The 12,945-nt window shown below is 40.2% G+C and overlaps 1 long non-coding RNA gene across 1 annotated transcript; it reads right to left on the reverse strand.

Moving 5' to 3' along the window:
* Positions 1-5,378: 5,378 nt before the first annotated feature.
* LOC141629157 (uncharacterized) lies at positions 5,379-7,623 on the reverse strand. The gene is made up of 3 exons (XR_012537239.1): positions 7,526-7,623; positions 7,319-7,427; positions 5,379-5,629 (listed from the first exon to the last, which is right to left on the reverse strand). It is a non-coding gene; the product is annotated as an uncharacterized LOC141629157 (long non-coding RNA).
* Between the last annotated feature and the right edge of the window lie 5,322 nt (positions 7,624-12,945).

Genomic DNA, 12,945 nt, shown 5'->3' on the forward strand with positions numbered 1-12,945 from the left:
GAGATTACAAGAAAATTGAGTATTCATACGACCCATTTCCAATTTCGTTTACCCAACGTTCAAAAGAATTGTCATTCCCCCCCCGATACGCCCTTATTTCGAAATAAAACGTTTTACACAGTTTAAACTATTTTTAAACATTTCGAAACTATCAAAATAAATACTTTTCTTAAAAATATAATAAAATTATATTTCTTTGAATTATTTTTACTTTAATTACTTTAAATATCAAATTTTATTTGATTAATAAATTATTTTCGAAATATATTAACGGTCCGAAATTTACGGGGCGTTACAATCACCCCTCCTTTTAAAAAGTTTCGTCCTCGAAACTTAGAAGAAGAAATTATAGTTATAAGAAAATATAGGTATCTTTTCAATGAAACGGTGATACTCTTGTTGATCAGACAAGAACATCCATATTCATATCAAGATATAAAAATATTTCTACACCAATAAATGAGAAAACCCATTATTGGGACGTCACCAACAACGAGATTTAACACTCACTAATGTTAAAACCATTAAAAATCATAAAAGTATTTTCAATATCTTTGGTTTAAAGTTCTATAGTAAGAATAATATCTTACTAAGTTATAAATAAATAAGGCTTAGTAACTCGGAAAAAGAGTAAGAAAAGGAATACCTTACGAGAATAATTCAGGATATTTAGCCAACATAGAAGCTTCAGTCTCCCAAGTTTCTTCCTCGACATTTCCACAACGCCAAAGAACTCGGACTAGAGGTACAACTTTGCTCCTAAGTTGCTTGTTGGCTTTTTCAAGAATCCGAATTGGCCTTTCTTCAACCACCAAGTTAGGCTCCAATTCAAGAATCTCTTCTTGGATGATATGGCTAGAGTCACTAATGTACTTCCTCAATTGAGAAACATGGAAGACATTATGAACCTTGCTCAGATTTGGGGGCAATTCTAAACGGTAAGCAACTGGACCAATCTTTTCAATCACCCGAAAAGGTCCAATATATTTAGGGCTCAGCTTCCCTTTAACGCCAAACCGTTTCACCCCTTTCATAGGTGACACTTTAAGGAATACTTGATCATCAACCTCAAAGGAAAGTGGTCGACGACGGACATCAGCATATGACTTTTGACGGTCCTGAGCGGCTTTCATCCGCTCCCGAATGATATTAACTTGTTCAATGGACTCGGTCACCAAATCAGGACCTAACATTGGAACATTTTGGGTTTGATCCCAACAAACCGGAGTACGGCATTTTCTACCATACAGAGCTTCATATGGTGCCATTTTAATGGAAGCTTGATAGCTGTTGTTATAAGAGAATTCAACCAAAGGTAAACATTTCTCCCAAGAAGTTTGGAAATCTAAGGCACAGGCACGAAGAAGATCCTCTAAGGTTTGAATTGTTCTCTCAGTTTGACCATCAGTGGCGGCGTGAAAAGCAGTGCTCATTAAAAGTTTACTACCCAAGGCTCTCTGTAATGCAGTCCAGAAACGAGAACAAAATCGAGGGTCTCGATCTGAAACTATATCTTTAGGAACCCCATGATAGCGTACTACTTCATTCACATAGGCACCAGCTAGAACTTCTAAACCCCAGGTCTCTCTAATGGGAATAAACCGAGCACACTTAGTCAATCGGTCCACAACCACCCAAACATCATTCTTCCCAGTGGAAGTCCTGGGTAAAGCCATTACAAAATCCATGGATATAGACTCCCATTTCCAAAGAGGAACATCCAAGGGTTGAAGTAAACCCCCGGGCTTTTGATGTTCTATCTTTACTTTCGACAGGTGAGGCATTCTTGACATACTCCATAACTTCAATCTTCATCCTAGGCCACCAGAATTGCAATCTCAAATCTTTGTACATTTTGGTACCCCCCGGATGAATGGAGTAAGGAGAAAGGTGTGCTTCATCAAGAACTCTTTTTCTCAAATCAGCTGCACTCGGAACATAGATTATACCATGATAACGGAGATACCCATCATCATCAATCTTACAATCCTTTGCTTGCCCAAGTTGAATTTTAGCTCGAATGGATATGAAAGTAGGATCATTAGGAAGGCAAGTACGGATCTCACGGTGGAAGTCAGGTTCAGCTGACATGGCATCAAGATGATGAGAGCCCCTTTTTACAAGGCTTACTCCTAATTTTTGAAGTTCTAAAGCAAGTTCAGGAGGTAATTCCTGAAAAGAGTTCAAAGAATGACAGGATTTTCTGCTAAGATCATCAGCCACCACATTAGCTTTTCCTTCATGATAAATTAGATTGGCATCATAGTCATTCACCAATTCTAACCATCTTCTTTGTCTCATGTTCAGCTCTTTTTGGGTAAAGAGATATTTCAGGCTCTTGTGGTCGGTGTAGATGTTGCAATGGACTCCAATGAGGTAGTGTCTCCAAATCTTCAAAGCATGTACTACCGCAGCTAATTCAAGATCATGAGTCGGGTAGTTAACTTCATGGACTCTAAGCTGTCGAGAGGCATACGCAATGACTTTCCTCTTTTGCATCAAGACACAACCTATACCATGCTTAGAAGCATCACAGTATACATCAAAGTCCACTCCTTCTTCAGGTAAGGTCAACACCGGAGCGGTAGTCAACCTCTTTTTCAATTCCTGGAAGGCATTTTCACACTCTTCAGACCACACAAACTTAGACTCTTTCTTCAACAGCTAAGTCATCGGCCTAGCAATCTTTGAAAAATCCTTCACAAATCGTCGATAGTAACCCGCCAAGCCAAGGAAACTACGGATTTCAGAAACATTGGTTGGACTTTTCCAATCAACAACGGCTTCAATTTTGGCAGGATCTACCATAACACCCTCCTTCGAAATGACATGCCCAAGGAAGGTCACTTTAGGTAACCAGAACTCACATTTAGAGAATTTAGCATACCATTTTTCATGGCGCAAAATCTCCAAAATAGCACGAAGGTGTTGGACATGTTTTTCTTCAGATTTAGAATAGATCAAGATGTCATCAATGAACACTACAACGCATTTGTCAAGGTGTTCTCTGAAAGTACGGTTCATCTAATCCATGAATACAAATTTGGAGCATTGGTCAAACCGAATGGCATCATAAGTAAACTCGAAATGACCATACCTCGTGATCAAGGCGGTTCTAGGAATGTCACTTCTCGGACTGGAATTTGATGATAGCCCGAACGAAGATCAATTTTAGAAAAAGTAGAAGCACCACGGAGCTGATCGAAAAGATCATCAATTCTAGGAAGAGGATATTTATTCTTGATAGTAACTCGGTTAAGTTCACGATAATCTATGCATAATCGCATAGATCCATCCTTCTTTCTTACAAAGAGAACATGAGCACCCCAAGGTGAAAAGCTAGGTTGAATAAAACCTTTGGCAATCAAATCATCCAGGTGAGTCTTGACTCTTTCATTTCAGACGGTGCCAGACCTATAAGGAGCTTTAGCAATAGGGTAGGTACCAGGAATAAGATCAATAGCAAATTCAACTTCCCTTTCAGGAGGAATTCCCGGTAGCTCATCAGGAAAAACATCGGGAAATTCACATACTACAGGAATGTTCTCTTTAAGAGGCAGAGAGGAAGAATCAGAAGAAGTCACCATACACAAGAAGGCTTGATGACCCTTTTTCATTGCATTGATAAACTTCATAGCAGAAATTAGTTTAGTACTGGTTTGTCTTTTAACCATTTGATAAGACACACGGTGACCTGAAGGGCTTGTAAGAATTATTTTCTGATCTCGACATTCAAATCGAGCATGATAAGTATGTAACCAATCCATGCCCAAAATGACATCAAATTCTTCAAGTGGAAATTGGAAAAGATTTGCTGGAAATATAGATCCCATAATAGAAATAGGGACTTCCGGATAGATTTTAGAACAGGAAAAGATATCACCAGAGGGTAAGGATATAGATGTACTTTCTTCTTGTGATGATTCAAGTGATAATTTATTGGAGAGTTTTATTGAAATAAAAGATAAAGAGGCACCCGTATCAAATAGTACCAAACAAGGAGCATCAAAAATAGAAAATGTACCGGTAATGATATCAGGATGTGCCTCCTTCACTCGGCTCATAACAAAGATCCGACCCTTCGGCCTCATTTGGGGTGATAGGAGCGATAGGAGTGTCACCTTCCTCTCGGGCAAACATTGGCCTTCGGCCCGGTTTGTTACAAGAAAAGCATATAATAGGATCAATGAAGCATTTACCAGGGTGTCTTTGGTTTCTTGCGATTATAGCACACGATCGGTCTCTAGTACCTTTATTATCATTAAAAGCTGAAGATTGACCACCCCGGTTAGCTTGAACATTAGAAACAAATCTTCTCTTGTTTGGGTCAGAGGGAGATGAGATGAACCTAGGTGAAGGAGTAAAGGGCCTAGAAGAGGGATATAAAGGCCTCTTGCCAAGACTAGAACTAGTTGCACGAGCTTCATTTTCAATGTCTTTTAGGGAATTTTCAGCCCACAAAGCATCGTTGTAGATTGAAACAAAGCTAGTGGAATCCCAACGGACCATGCTTTTGATCTTAGGGGAGAGCTTTTCAAGATAAAAGAAGGCTTTTTCGTTGTCATCCTTCACCAATCGAGTTGCATAATGAGCCAACTCGTTGAATTTATCGGTGAAGGCCTCGAATCGGAAGGCTTCCTTGCTTCAACTCCATGAATCCCTTCAACTTTTCTTTGTTTCAGCTCTTGAGGATAGAAACGGGCCTCCACTAACTCCTTGAAACGTACCCAATCAAATCCTGGTTCAATTTGAAAACGGTAGGCCCAGTCATGGACCACCACCGGTCTGCTTCTCGTACTAGGAAATGAGAGGCTAGCTTCACTTTATGTTCCTCCTTGACATCATACAACGTGAAGCTTTTCTCCAACTCCCGAAACCACCCTGTAAGAGCAGCTGGATCAATCTCTCCACCATAAGTGGGAGTGTTGATTCGGGTCAATTGGTTAGCCACCCAAGTATAGGTGCCTGGAGTACCCTCATCTGGCGGAGGAGGAGCTGGTTGATTTTGTTGGTTTTGGAGAATTTGAGTAAGAACTAGTAAGATAGCATCATCAATGTCTCTCCTTGGCGGAGCCATCTTAAAAAGAAGAAAATTAATTAGTACCTAACAATTAGCAATTACAAACAGACTACCACATAAATCCTAATTCTACCCATCCTACCCTTCTCTCAAGTTTATTATTTAAAGGTCAAGTGATTTTAAGTGGGGTGCACAAACGTGCGTCGGGAGCAATAGGCTCTGATACCAACTGTGACACCCTTAAAATTTAGCGTTATCTAAATACTTAAATGCGTAAATTCTACGGAAAAACTGGTAGGATATGTTTGTAAATGGTCCAACTACTCAAAAACCTGTAATTTCAAAAAATTTTCTTCCTAAACCATTCACAACCAATCCAACTCAAGAAGAGTGTCAAAAACCCTGCAAAAGCTGATAAACTAATTTACATACATAACTAAAGACGCGGAAATATAGTGATACAAACCCAAAATAGAAAAGGGAGACATATGTCCCTTCAAATTATATACAAGACCAAAAGTTAAAAGGTTTACTAATAGAATAGCCAAAACTAGGTCCAAGGTTCCTTGCTCACTAGCTCGTCTGTGACCCCAACTAAGCATCAACAACCTGTCAATCGCATTTTATAGAAACACGAAAGCCACAATTCAGTGGGGAGTAACTTCGAGTCCTCCCAGCCACGAATCGTCATAATTAATGTAACATGTAGTAAAACATGTAAACTATATGATAATTCATCTAATTTCCAAGCATCCTAACATATGAATGCTAAATTGACTAATTTAAACTATTATGTGAAAAATTTAACAAATTGTGATCCAAACTCTATCAACCATAGCCGGCTTGCATCTCACCTTCTATGATTCATAGAATCATCAAACAAGAAAGGGCAATATATCAAAGACAGGCATAAGTTCTTAGTCCCGTCAATAGTCACTTTGTAACTCGAGTCTATACCACGAGGTAGGGAAGGTAATCGAACCGGTATCTTGGCTCAGCGGTTAATATTAATAAAACATGGCCAAGAGACAACACAACCCTAGCCTAAAATCTCTTGGAGACCTAGACATGCGGATACACACCACCGCACCCAAGACCCACAACTTTTTTTAAAACAAAGTGAAGTGAGTACCCTAAGGAGTCCACCAAAGGGTTGGCTAGTACTTAAGCTGACCACTTACTATCAAAATAAGTAACTGAGGTCATGCCCCAACTTGGATAAACATCCACTAGTCAGGAACACAAAGGCTATCAAGCAGTGAACATATACTCGTCAAAGACTATAAAGACCTATCTATGATGAAGACCGAAGTACTCACCTAGGACCTAGTCCCGACTAGTCCCGACTTGAATACTTTAGCCCACACCACACAAGACTCACCACACAAGTCAAGTAAGACACCCACTTAACCATAAGAGGGCAAAAAGTCCTACTTACCAACATAAATACTAACATTCTATCATGTGAAAGGCTATATAAATGTCTATTCAGCATACAAATCCAACAGTATCCTCAATAAGTATTAAATACCAATTTTCAATTCTAACAATTTTAATAATATTAAAGGCTTTAGGGGAAACTAGGGCCATTTCTACAATACAAGACACTATTAAATTCAATAAGCTATACATGTGAACTAAAGCTTGATAAATGGCCTAAAACAAGAAAAAGGCCGATTATCTAAATCATTCAACCGAATTTTTACCCGCAACCCCACTGCGGCAGTGCGGGTCAAATTGCGGCTGACCAATCACTCAATTAACTGACATCGCATCAGTCAAAGGGACTAAGGCTCAGTTTTCGGCACAATCAACAAAATATTACAATTATCGCTATAAAATTCATTTTGTAAACTATCCTAACATGTGATAACTATTAATATAAGCACAATTTTACCATTAACATACTTTTTATTACTAGTATGAATCAATTCAAAATACTACCCCTTTGTTACTTATATTAATTATAACATTACTCAACCTAAAATGACCAATATTGTACGAAAAACCGCGAAACAAGCACGGACCAACCCGGGCCAACCGTGGGCTAGCCGTGGGCCTGCTGCCCGTCCCCCTACACCACCATTTTTTTCCATTTTTGTTTAGTAAAAGACCGTCTGAACATTAATTAATCGTTCCCAATTCAACTTTGTTAATTTAAACTAACAAAAGGCATAAATTAAACATGCATGCAACAAATTTTACATGTGAAAACTACTATTCAAACAAAAATCACCAAACATACAAAAACAACAAAGATTGTGACGATAATTCGTCGAGTAACTCGAAATATGTTACCTTAAGCTAGAAAATGAGCAATTAGCACCTCAAAACCGAAACCCTAACAACAACTAGCCGCTATCCTCTACAATATACGAGTCCCCGAACTCGTCCTCCAAATCTTCACCTAATTAAACAATAAAAACACCATAAATAAGCACCAAAACCGAAAATACCGAAATTTCATCTTAAAACAACTTAATGAAAACTGAAATTAAATTATACCAAGTTGTAGATCGCGACGAGGGGATTCCGGAAAGGTAAATTTCGTGAAAAACCGATTAGAAACGAGTAAGTTATGTCAATTTTTAGCTTGATTTTATAAAAATGGAGTTTTGGAACAAGGAAGAAGATGAAGGAAGGAATGAAAATCAGAAAAAAAAGAATAAAGGGGAAGGGGTGCCACGTAAGGGAGAAAGGAAAGGAGGAAAGGAAGGTGCGGGATTTTTAGTCGGGATTTTTACGAGTCGGTTTTGACTCGTTTCAATAATAATTAAATCCGTAAGTCAAACGTAAATTCCGTCAAGACCAAAGTTTTTAAACACGAGATTACAAGAAAATTGAGTATTCATACGACCCATTTCCAATTTCGTTTACCCAACGTTCAAAAGAATTGTCATTCCCCCCCCGATACGCCCTTATTTCGAAATAAAAAGTGTTACACGGTTTAAACTATTTTTAAACATTTTGAAACTATCAAAATAAATACTTTTCTTCAAAATATAATAAAATTATATTTCTTTGAATTATTTTTACTTTAATTACTTTAAATATCAAATTTTATTTGATTAATAAATTATTTTCGAAATATATTAACGGTCCGAAATTTACGGGGCGTTACAGTTCTAACGGTAGAACTAGCTAAACAGTTGGCTTATCAATTTACGGAAATTGAGTCTTGGGATCATTTGTATAATTCTTGAGGTAGATCGATTATACAAGTGCAATGAGTCTACGCGTTAAAATGAATTTTAAATAGACTTAAATTACCACGATGAGTTGCTTATTTCGTTTTTGTTTTTCTTTCTTTTTCAGTGTAGAACACGATCATTTAAACTGCTAATAACAAAATGGCTTGTCTTATTGACGACCCAATGCCAAGTGCCACATTGGACCGTGAGTCCTGGCTTCGGATCTTCATGAATCAGATGAATCAGTCTACTCGACTGAAGAATGATGGATCAAACTTCGCGGAATGGGAGGCGGCATTACGGAATGCTGCCATTGCTGACGGGAAGCTCAAATATCTGACTGAGCCCATCCCGCCAAACCCAGGCCCCACGGCTGACGCTAACGAGATCGCCAAGTATAGCGATTTCGCCATGGAAGCGGGTGCGATAAAGAACGTACTCAGTTTTGCAATGGAATCCAATTTGCAGAAACGCTTCATAGCCCAAGGTGCAAACAAGATTTTCACCACACTCACTAGGGAATTCTCGAAAGCACCGAGAATCGTGACCTATGAGCATACCTGTCGCTTCTTTGAGGCGAAACTCCAGAAGGGCCAACCAGTTAGCCCACACATTCTCAGCATGATTGAGAATGTCGAGAAACTGGAGGCACTTGATTGTAAGATCAGTGAGAACATCGTGATTGACCGCATGCTTCATTCACTCCACGATGGTTTTGCGCTCTTTAGAGCCAATTACTATATGAATGATTTGAAGAAAAGTCCTCATGCACTACACTCCCTTCTCGTACAGACCGAGAAGGACATGAAGTTCAGCGGGAGCATGAAACAGGATGTTCTCGTTGTGTCAAACAAGGGCAAGGGTAAGGGCAAAGCTCAGGCAGACCTAGCAGTAGGCAAACCGAAGTTTAAGAAGTCAGGATCGGGTAAGAGTGGGCCTGGTGAGTCGAGCACCTCATCAGGCGCGACAAAGAGCAAGAACGGTAACATGAAATGCCATCATTACCACAAGACTGGGCATTGGAGGCGTACATGTCCTGTATACCATGAGGACATAAAAGCAGGTCGCGTTACTCCTGTTGGTATGTCTTCTTCCTCTTCTTCTTTTATTCATATGATTGAGATTAACCACGCAAGTTACGGAACTTGGGTACTAGATACTGGTTGTGGTTCTCATCTGTGTAATCATATGCAGGGGCTCCGAAACATCGAACCCCTCGTAAAGGGTGAGGTGGACCTGCGTGTCGGGAATGGAGCACGAGTGGCTGCCGTCTCGAGGGGAACATACGTGATCCAGCTTCCTAGCGGATTTGAGTTATTTTTATATAACTGCTATTATGTACCCAGTCTTTCTAAAAACATTATTTCAGTTTCTGCACTTGACAAACTTGGTTTTTCACTTGTAATAGAGAATAATAGCTGCATTTTCTCATTACACGATATGATTTATGGCAAGGCAGTCTCCATGAATGGAATTTATGTTTTAGATCAGACCACCGAAATATTGCACGTAATGAATAAGAAGTTAAAGGTTGGAGACAAAGATCAAACGTATCTATGGCACTGCCGTATGGGACACATTAATGAGAAACGCGTTAAACAGCTCATACAAAATGGAGCTATCTCGGCCTTCGATTTTCAATCATTTGGCACGTGTGAATCATGTCTCATTGGCAAGATGACTCGAATTTCCTTCAAAGGTGTTGGAATGCGCGCTGCTGACCTATTAGGACTCATACATACGGATGTGTGTGGACCTATGTCAATCACCGCACGAGAAGGCTATAGGTATTTCATCACTTTCACGGACGATTTAAGTAGATATGGCTATGTCTACTTAATGAAGCATAAAAGTGAGTCCTTTGAGAAATTCAAAGAATACCGAGAATCGGGTACGTAACCAACTGGGTAGAAAGATTAAAACACTACGATCAGACCGTGGTGGCGAGTATCTTTCACACGAGTTTGATCAACACCTTAAGGACTGTGGGATTGTCTTACAGTTAACTCCACCTGGAACACCACAGTTGAATGGGGTGTCCGAACGGAGAAATCGAACACTACTTGATATGGTTCGATCCATGATGAGTCACACCGTATTGCCTGATTCATTATGGGGTTATGCTCTTCTGTCATTTGCTCTAATACTTAACCGAAGTCCGTCTAAAGTGTTGACAAGACTCCATATGAACTATGGAAGGGAACGGTCCCCAACTTGTCCTTTATACGGGTTTGGGGCTGCGAGGCTTATGTCAAGTGGAGACACGAGGATAAGCTCGGCCCGCGATCGGTCAAGACATACTTTATAGGTTATCCTAAAGGAACATTTGGTCATTACTTCTATTCGCCAACCGAACAACGTGTATTTGTTGCGGCTAGTGCGACATTCTTAGAGAAGGAATTTCTCGAGAACGCGAAGAGTAATAGAACCTTCGAGCTGTCGGAGATTCCAGAACCAAATGCCGAGCAACCATTGGAGGAACCAGTTCCTTCAATCCCGGCGCGGTTAATATTCTGAGGAACCTAGGAGGTCGGAAGAGTCTCTATTCCTCCGGGACAGATACATTGGTATGGTCGAGGAACATGACATAGATGACATTCTGCTCTTAACGAGTAGTGAACCCGCAACCTATAAAGGTGCCATGACTAGTTCCGACTCAAAGCTATGGCTTGAGGCCATGCAATCCGAGATGGACTCCATGTATGAGAACAACGTATGGGATCTTGTTGACTTGCCTGCTAAGGTTCGTCCCCTTCAATGCAAATGGCTTTACAAGATAAAGCATTAGCGTGGAAGGTCAACAAGATATCTATAAAGCACGACTAGTTGCTAAAGGTTTCACCCAAGTGCCAGGTTTGCACTACGATGAAATTTTTGCACCCGTAGTCATGCTGCGTTCCATTCGGATTATCTTAGCGATCGCCGCTTTTCATGACTATGAAATTTGGCAGATGGATGTGAAAACCGCCTTCTTAAACGGTTATTTGGAGGAAGAGTTGTACATGGTACAACCTGAAGGTTTCATCAATCCTGAACATCCTAAGAAAGTGTGCAAGCTTAAGCGTTCCATTTATGGACTTAAGCAAGCTTCTCGGAGTTGGAATCATCGTTTCAACCAGGTGATAAAAGAAAATGGATTTACTCGATCGGTCGAGGAACCATGTCTATATATCAAGTCGAGTGGGAGCAAGATTGTCTTCCTAATATTGTATGTTGATGACATACTCCTGATTGGGAATGATATACCTCTCTTAACTTCGGTAAAAGTATGGTTGAAGAACCATTTCCAGATGAAAGATCTGGGTGAGGCACAAAGAATTTTGGGCATCCGTATCTATCGAGATAGATCACGTCAGATGTTATCTCTCAGTCAGGAGTCTTATATAGACAAGATTCTAGAGAGATTCAGCATGACTAACTCCAAAAAAGGGTTTCTTCCTATGGCTCTAGGGGTGCATTTGAGCAAGTCTCAGGCACCAGAGACACCGGAAGAGAAAGAGCGCATGACCCGGATTCCTTATGCTTCGGCTATAGAATCAATCATGTATGCCATGATATGCACACGTCCGGACGTGGCATATGCATTGAGTATGACAAGTCGATTCCAACAGCATCCAGGTGAATCACATTGGATGGCTGTCAAGAACATTCTTAAGTACCTACGGAGGACTAAAGATTGGGCATTGACTTATGGAGGTGAGCAAAAGCTATGCGCAACCGGTTATGCAGATGCTAGCTTCCAAACGGATCGAGATGACTCGAAATCTCAGTCTGGATTCGTTTTTACTCTTAATGGCGCTGCAGTCAGCTGGAAGAGTTCCAAACAAAGTGTTACAAAGCAGATTCTACGATCGAGTCCGAGTACTATGCCGCGTCGAAGGCTGCAAAGGAAGCGATATGGATGCGTCAATTCTTACAAGGACTATCTGTAGTGCCTAGTTCGAATGACCCGATCACCATCTATTGCGACAATAGAGGTGCCATCTTCCAGGCTAAGGAGCCTAAGTCTAGCAACAAGTCTAGACATGTACAACGGAAAGCTCATCTAATCCGAGATTACGTGGAGCAAAAGGAGGTAGTGATAGAAAAGATTGCTACAGATGATAATATAGCAGATCCTCTCATTAAACCATTACGACAAGATAAGCATGAAGGGCATGTTAATTCCATGGGAATTAAACGTGTTCCTGAGTTGTAGTACTCTTTTATGGATTAGATTCATTTTCTTGTGTACTCTATACGACATCATCGTTTTGATATTTATATATTTTGTTTTTCATGTGGACTTGTACGACAATTTTGAACACCACAAAGTGAACTGAACAAACATTATATTTTTGGTCCTTAATTGCCCACGTGAGCTGATAACTCTGGCAATTATTTTGTGACGTTGGTTGATGGTGGGTTCAACGAGCCATAAGTCAAACGGTTGACTGACCAATCACAGAGGCGAGTTATACGGATATCTCGTAGGACACAATTGTGACAACGACGTGGAGTCCTAAATGTTTTATAACATTCGGTGCCAGGTCGTGGATAGGACCTCCATGGTGATCCTAAGAGTCGATTCTTTTGACTATCGATTGTCTCTTGAGATTAAGGCAGATTTTGGGTGACTTTGGTTTCTTTCTCACGGTCATCCATAACAGGGGGCCAAGTAGATTTTTTCTGGGTCATGTCATGATGTGCTTATATCGGCAGGAGTCGAGTGGAAGGAAATATTCAGCCTTTATC

This window comes from Silene latifolia, chromosome 2, assembly GCF_048544455.1.
Source record: "Silene latifolia isolate original U9 population chromosome 2, ASM4854445v1, whole genome shotgun sequence".
Lineage (NCBI taxonomy): Eukaryota > Viridiplantae > Streptophyta > Magnoliopsida > Caryophyllales > Caryophyllaceae > Silene > Silene latifolia.